This window comes from Meleagris gallopavo, chromosome 1, assembly GCF_000146605.3.
Source record: "Meleagris gallopavo isolate NT-WF06-2002-E0010 breed Aviagen turkey brand Nicholas breeding stock chromosome 1, Turkey_5.1, whole genome shotgun sequence".
Lineage (NCBI taxonomy): Eukaryota > Metazoa > Chordata > Aves > Galliformes > Phasianidae > Meleagris > Meleagris gallopavo.
In genome coordinates, this window is record NC_015011.2 from 84,796,520 (window position 1) to 84,802,256 (window position 5,737).

The 5,737-nt window shown below is 38.6% G+C and overlaps 1 long non-coding RNA gene across 2 annotated transcripts in view; it reads left to right on the top strand.

Moving 5' to 3' along the window:
* Nucleotides 1-5,737, top strand: part of LOC116217324 — a 186,464-nt gene that overhangs the window by 14,627 nt on the left and 166,100 nt on the right. The gene's annotated exons all lie outside the window — the stretch shown is intronic.

The window sequence follows — 5,737 nt, forward strand, 5'->3', positions numbered from 1 at the left end:
CTTTAAGGTCCCTTCCAATGTAAGTCATTCTATATAATTCTATAAAATAATTCTATAATATAATTCTATGAATCCATGGTTCACCAACACTGGTGAATGAACAGTAGTCATGGCTCTCTGCACTGTGTGACAACATGTGGCCAGGAGTCCACCAGCAGGATCTGCTTGCTGGGATTGCTGTCCAGTGCCTAAGAGCAACAGCACTTTGCAAGCATGTAAAGTATGGTTTTAAACTGAGACAGGGGAGGTTTAGTTTAGATGTTAGGGGGAAGTTTTTCATTCAGAGGGTGGTGACGCACTGGAACAGGTTGCCCAAGGAGGCTGTGGATGCCCCATCCCTGGAGGCATTCAAGGCCAGACTGGATGTGGCTCTGGGCAGCCTGGTCTGGTGGTTGGTGACCCTGCACACAGCAGGAGGTTGAAACTAGATGGTCATTGTGGTCCTTTTCAACCCAGGCCATTCTATGATTCTATGACATGATATGATATTTGTCAAATTCTCAACAGAATTGCTTGTTGCTTGTTTTTCTGGCACATTATTTTGGTAAAAGCTGTTTTATGTGACTATTCAGGGGCCCAGGAGAAAATGATATGAAAAGAGTTTGTGTGTGTTTATTTTTTAGTATTTTTTCTTAGAGCTTATTTTGAGGAAAAATCTGTTAGATTTACTAATAAAATATTAAACCATTTAAAAGGGATCTTCAACAAAATTCTAAGTCCATTCAAAGTGTTATATAAATTCTAGTTGAATCACCTATAATGGAAAAGATGTAGGAAAGGGTCTGTGCTTTCTTTCTGTCACTGTTTATTCTCTTGCCTTCTATGTTCTTTTCTTTTCAGCTCCCCAGAGGCCTTTGCTGACTGCAACAATGACATTGTGTGTATTACAAGCAAATATAGTAGTTTGGCTGTAATCTTAGCTCCTACTGCCTACACAGATTCATGAACTGTCTTCTCTTAACCTTGCGTGTTGGCAACTGGGAAGCTTGAAAGAATATATGACATAGAAGGGCAAGTTATATACCACAATGAGCTTCTACTATTCCTTGTTTTTCCAAGGTAACAAAAAGAAATGTCACCTCGGAGAACTGAAGGGGTCACTGCCAGGTCCCTATTGATGTTTTCTTGATAAACGTTTTGGATGAGATTTTATTTCTCTTTCTGTCTTCTTTCTGCCTAGCCTTCTAACCTCCCGTCCCAAGCACAGGCAGAAGTACTAAGCAGCTATTCGTTCCACTGAGCTAGGTTATAAATTTATGCAGCTGCTCAATAGGAGACACTGTTGGTATCATGAAGGGGAAGCAACAGACTTGACTATGACTAAGGACGTGTCTGTGGGTGGTATTGGCACTGATTATTTCAGATCGGCTTATTATTGGACAACTGACTCTTTGAGGCACCTTGGAGGAAATTCTAATCTGTAAAAGATATTTACTGTAATGTTATGGGAACCTTCTGAAAGCCCAACACTTGCTGTTTTCCTTCTGTTCATACTCAAAGTTTCCAAAATACATGGCACTATTAAATGAGCATAAATTTATATTCATTATTTCCTAGTGCCAATCCAAATGCTTCAACTTTAGAGGCACTGAAAAGCCTCTTCAGTCTTTGTGGAAAGAAAGCTGCGCACAACTAAGAGTGCAGAGTAAGGTGTTGCATCATGTGGAAATACCTCAAACCACAGCTGCACTGGAGTGGACGATGAAGTGTGGACTCTGAATTGTAAGAGATGTTTCCTTGTGATTGTGTGTCTGAATGTACCACTTTCTTTCCTGGGCTGTGAGACTGCTTCTTTGATATTTAGGCATAGGAAAGAAATGCTATGAACATGAAGGCAAAATGTCTGCTGGAGTTCAGAAAGTGAAGCAAGAAACAAATTGACTCTGTTGGAGGCAAGGCCTGTTGAAATTAATATAATGTAACTATAATAATGTAATGTAATAGGAACATTTGTGGTTATTAAGTTATTAATAGCAGTGGACAGTACAGTAGTGCTGTTTCTAAACTATTTTCAAACAGGCCTGTCTCCATTTCCTCTCTGCATTGCTTTGAAGGAACTGGTGAATGTGTTGCCTGAGTTAGGGCGCATGTCTTATTTATCCTTGCTTGCTGTCCCTCTACAGTTTGGTTGTAATTCTGTGATCTTCTGAAGAACAGCAACAAAAAAAGGACTGTCACAGCTGTTTGCATCTTCACAATCTGTTGGATTGCGTCCCTCTCCAAGGCCAACACATTCTTGTCCACTGAGAAATGCTCCACGAGCTTTTCCTCTAATATCTTTGCAATCCTCCACCACAATGAATTTTCTAGAATAAAGCTTCTTAGCTCATTTCAGAATTCGTTTGCTTATTTTATGGGTGATGGGCTTTAGAACAAACCATAATTGGTAAGGAAAGCGTAGAAAGCTTAGATACTCTGCTGTTGCTGGTCTCTCACAAGAGTTTGAAAAGCATTCATACTTTCTTTTCCCTTAGCTGTAACAAATCTAACTTTCAAAGAGATTTTTCTGCCTTCCCTCCAAGTTGGCAAGATGCTTCCCAAATTACTTGCCTTAGCACCGCTGCTCTTTTACAAAGGCAGGTTGTGTTGGTAGTTGACTTGTGTGTGTAGGCAAGCAGTAGCTGATTGTGTGCTGAAGCAATATGCCCTTGAACAGCATAAGTGGGAGATGCTATGCCTGATTGAAGTTAGCACCAAATGCAGAGAGACAGTGGGATATGAGGGAGATGCTCAGTTTTGTTGTTCAGCAGCACTGTATCTTGCAGCTAATGCAGAAACAGAACAGATAATGATCCTGAGTGAGCTGCTTTATCTTATTCTATGTACACCAAACTGAACTATTATCTTTGCTTTAAATTGTGTCTTTTTTTGTTAATGACACCAATGGATAAGGATAAAGTGCATTACACAACTAGAGGAATTCTGCAGTGCGCATTCCAAAGCTGTAAATAAGGATCATTACATCATGAAATCTCAACTCCAGTAAAAGTTGAATGCAGAACTTAGCCAGCACATATATTTTTCAGTTGTTTTGCTCTTTTTGTTTACTGCTCCTTCATTTATTACGTATTGGATGCAATCAGTTTAACTTTTAACCCACATGGAGTATACTAGAGCTTAAGCTGCTCCTCAACATGCTTAAAACAGAGCAAGAAAAGAGAAAGGAGAATGAGTATGAGCAGCAGAGCAGGCATGAAGGCAATACGGTTGACTTCTGGAATTGCAGCTGGAATGTTGTGGAATTTGATACAGATGGAAAATAGAAGTTTAAAAGTGTAAAATTTCCAGTGTGGGTGCCATTTCAAGTAGGCTGTGTGGGTGGAGAATGGTGCTAAATGCCAAGCAGACAAGAAGAACTGAGAGTCTCTTTCCAACTAGTGACAGACAGCTAGCAGTGGAAAAAAAATAAATAGTTTAAATGTCTCAATGCAGCTGTTTTGTAATAAATCAGTAATAGTTATGGGTAAAGCTCAGCTCATCAGCGTTTGTTGCTTTTTTGTCCATAGTACTTTTCCACAGTAGTTGCAGTATGATTCTTATGATATATTTATTTAATGTTCATGTCACTTTGAATTTATTTATTTTTAATCAGTATGTGTGACATGTAAGAGGTCAAAAGGGATTTTGAATACTCTGGATAACTATCATTTTTAAGTTAGGAAAAGGCTGTATTTCTAAGTCCATTCTCTATAGTATAAGAACACAAGAAGAGTGTTACTGGACATCTCTTCTGCTGCTTTGTTCTCATCAGGTTTGGCATGAGTTGCAGGAGTGGATCTTTCCTCTTCATTTGCTCCAGTTGTCTTTTGTGTGTATTCATGTGACAGTCCTTCAGAAAAAGAATGAGCATGCAGTTCTCCAATTGCTAAACTATTCATGATAATAATGTACTTAAGACTTCCATGCCTTTTTTCTTCCTTCAGCCATGTCTTACTCCTCTATCATGCAGAGTAGTGATGGAGTATATTGTCCAGGCTCAAACAAGTGTACTTCTGCAGATTATTTTCTGCCTTTCCCAGCCAATCAAAATACCACGGAGTATGTAAGCTGGTGGGAGGCTATTCCAAGAAACAGCATCATGGTCTAGCACCATTGCTTTTCACTAACTCACCTGGATCAGCATCAATACTGAACTGAATTTGTAACTTCACCACTACAAGCATAGAGTAGAATGAATGTTACCTTACTCTGAAATCCAGAGATATACCTGGAATAGAATTATTCCCAGAGGGAATAGTATTCACTTGTTAGAACAATACTGTGTATCATTTCATACGTCAGCTACACTTTGAGAGTACGATTTTTACTTTTTTGAAAGCTGATATTTCTGTGTTTGTTTATGCTGTTGACCTGATGCAAGCAATGGCTTTTCCATTCTCACTTACAACTTCTACTTTTTTTTTTTTGCAAATATTCTTGTAGGAAGGAGGAGGGAACTTTAAGGATAAGGTTCTTCCACACTTCAGACTTTTACCTGAGAGAGAAGCATATAAATCAGTTTTCATTTAAATTGTGAGCAGTGGAGGTTTTGAGGGAAGGAGCAGTAACAAGGATACTTAAAATTGGAAGTAAATTCATTCTTTAGATGGATCACTTTGTAAGTTTTCTTTTCCTAGATGAAGAGGCTGCAGTAACTACAGTTTCCTTGAGAGTGCATGACAATAATTAGGTTATTTGGTATATTAGCATACAGAGGAAAAGGGAAAAGTCAAAATTATTCTGCTTTATGGTTGCGAAGTTCTGAGGGTGTATTGGCTACATGGAAATCAAAGGTACATTTCAAATGACTTGACATTCAATATGGACTCGTGCCGCTTTGATGGTAGAAGTCCTTTGCAACGAATGGCCCCAAACCTTTCCTCCTTTATCTAATTCTTCAGAAGAAGCTGTAAAAGCTTTTGAATATTTATATATATAAAAGTTTTGGATCAAATTTGAATGAAGTGGAGGTCATTAGTGACAAGAAAGTGCTCCTTAATTTGTCAGAAGATTCTGACTATCAAAGTACAGAACCTTTGTGTTGTAATGGGAGCTGAGGGAAAGGGAGGTAGGGAGAATAGAAGAGTTGTAATCACTTGGCTTTTATTGTTCTGGGATGACCTTAGTGTGAATCTTTAGCTTCTGTCAGGGAAGTATAATTCTAGCAATTCTGTCCTCTACGAAAGACCTTAAGAATCCCTCACAGTAGTATTTAAAAATCCACGTTCATCCAAAACCAGAAAATAAGACTATTCTTTAAGTAGCACATACCAAAAGTGGAGATGATTCAGTTCAAAAAGCTTCCCAAATTTATAGGCGGTTCCCTTCAGAGAGAACTGACACTGTAATGCATATGCTAATTATCTCTGTGAAAGAAACACACGTGCCCTTGTGATTAAAATTTAGAATTTAAAAGCAACACTGGAAGTTAGGCAGTAATTAGGAAGTCATTTGAAACTATAACCATGAGTGGTTATTCATAAATAATGTTAACATCAGACTTTTCTCCCACTGAATTTTAAGTAGTACGTAGTGGTTGGAAGAAGGAAGTTGTTCTTTCATACTTTGCATCTGAAAAGGATTTGGAATGCAGTCCTGGTGCTTCCAACTCTTACTGTAGCTGAAGCAGAGACATTGTAAGCTGGTGGCTTCTCACTGCTGGCTGTTTTGAAATGATAGCCCAAGAAAGGGGAAATGACATAATTTTATCACCTCTCCCAGCTGTCGTCACAAGAAACACTGACTCAGACACACCTGT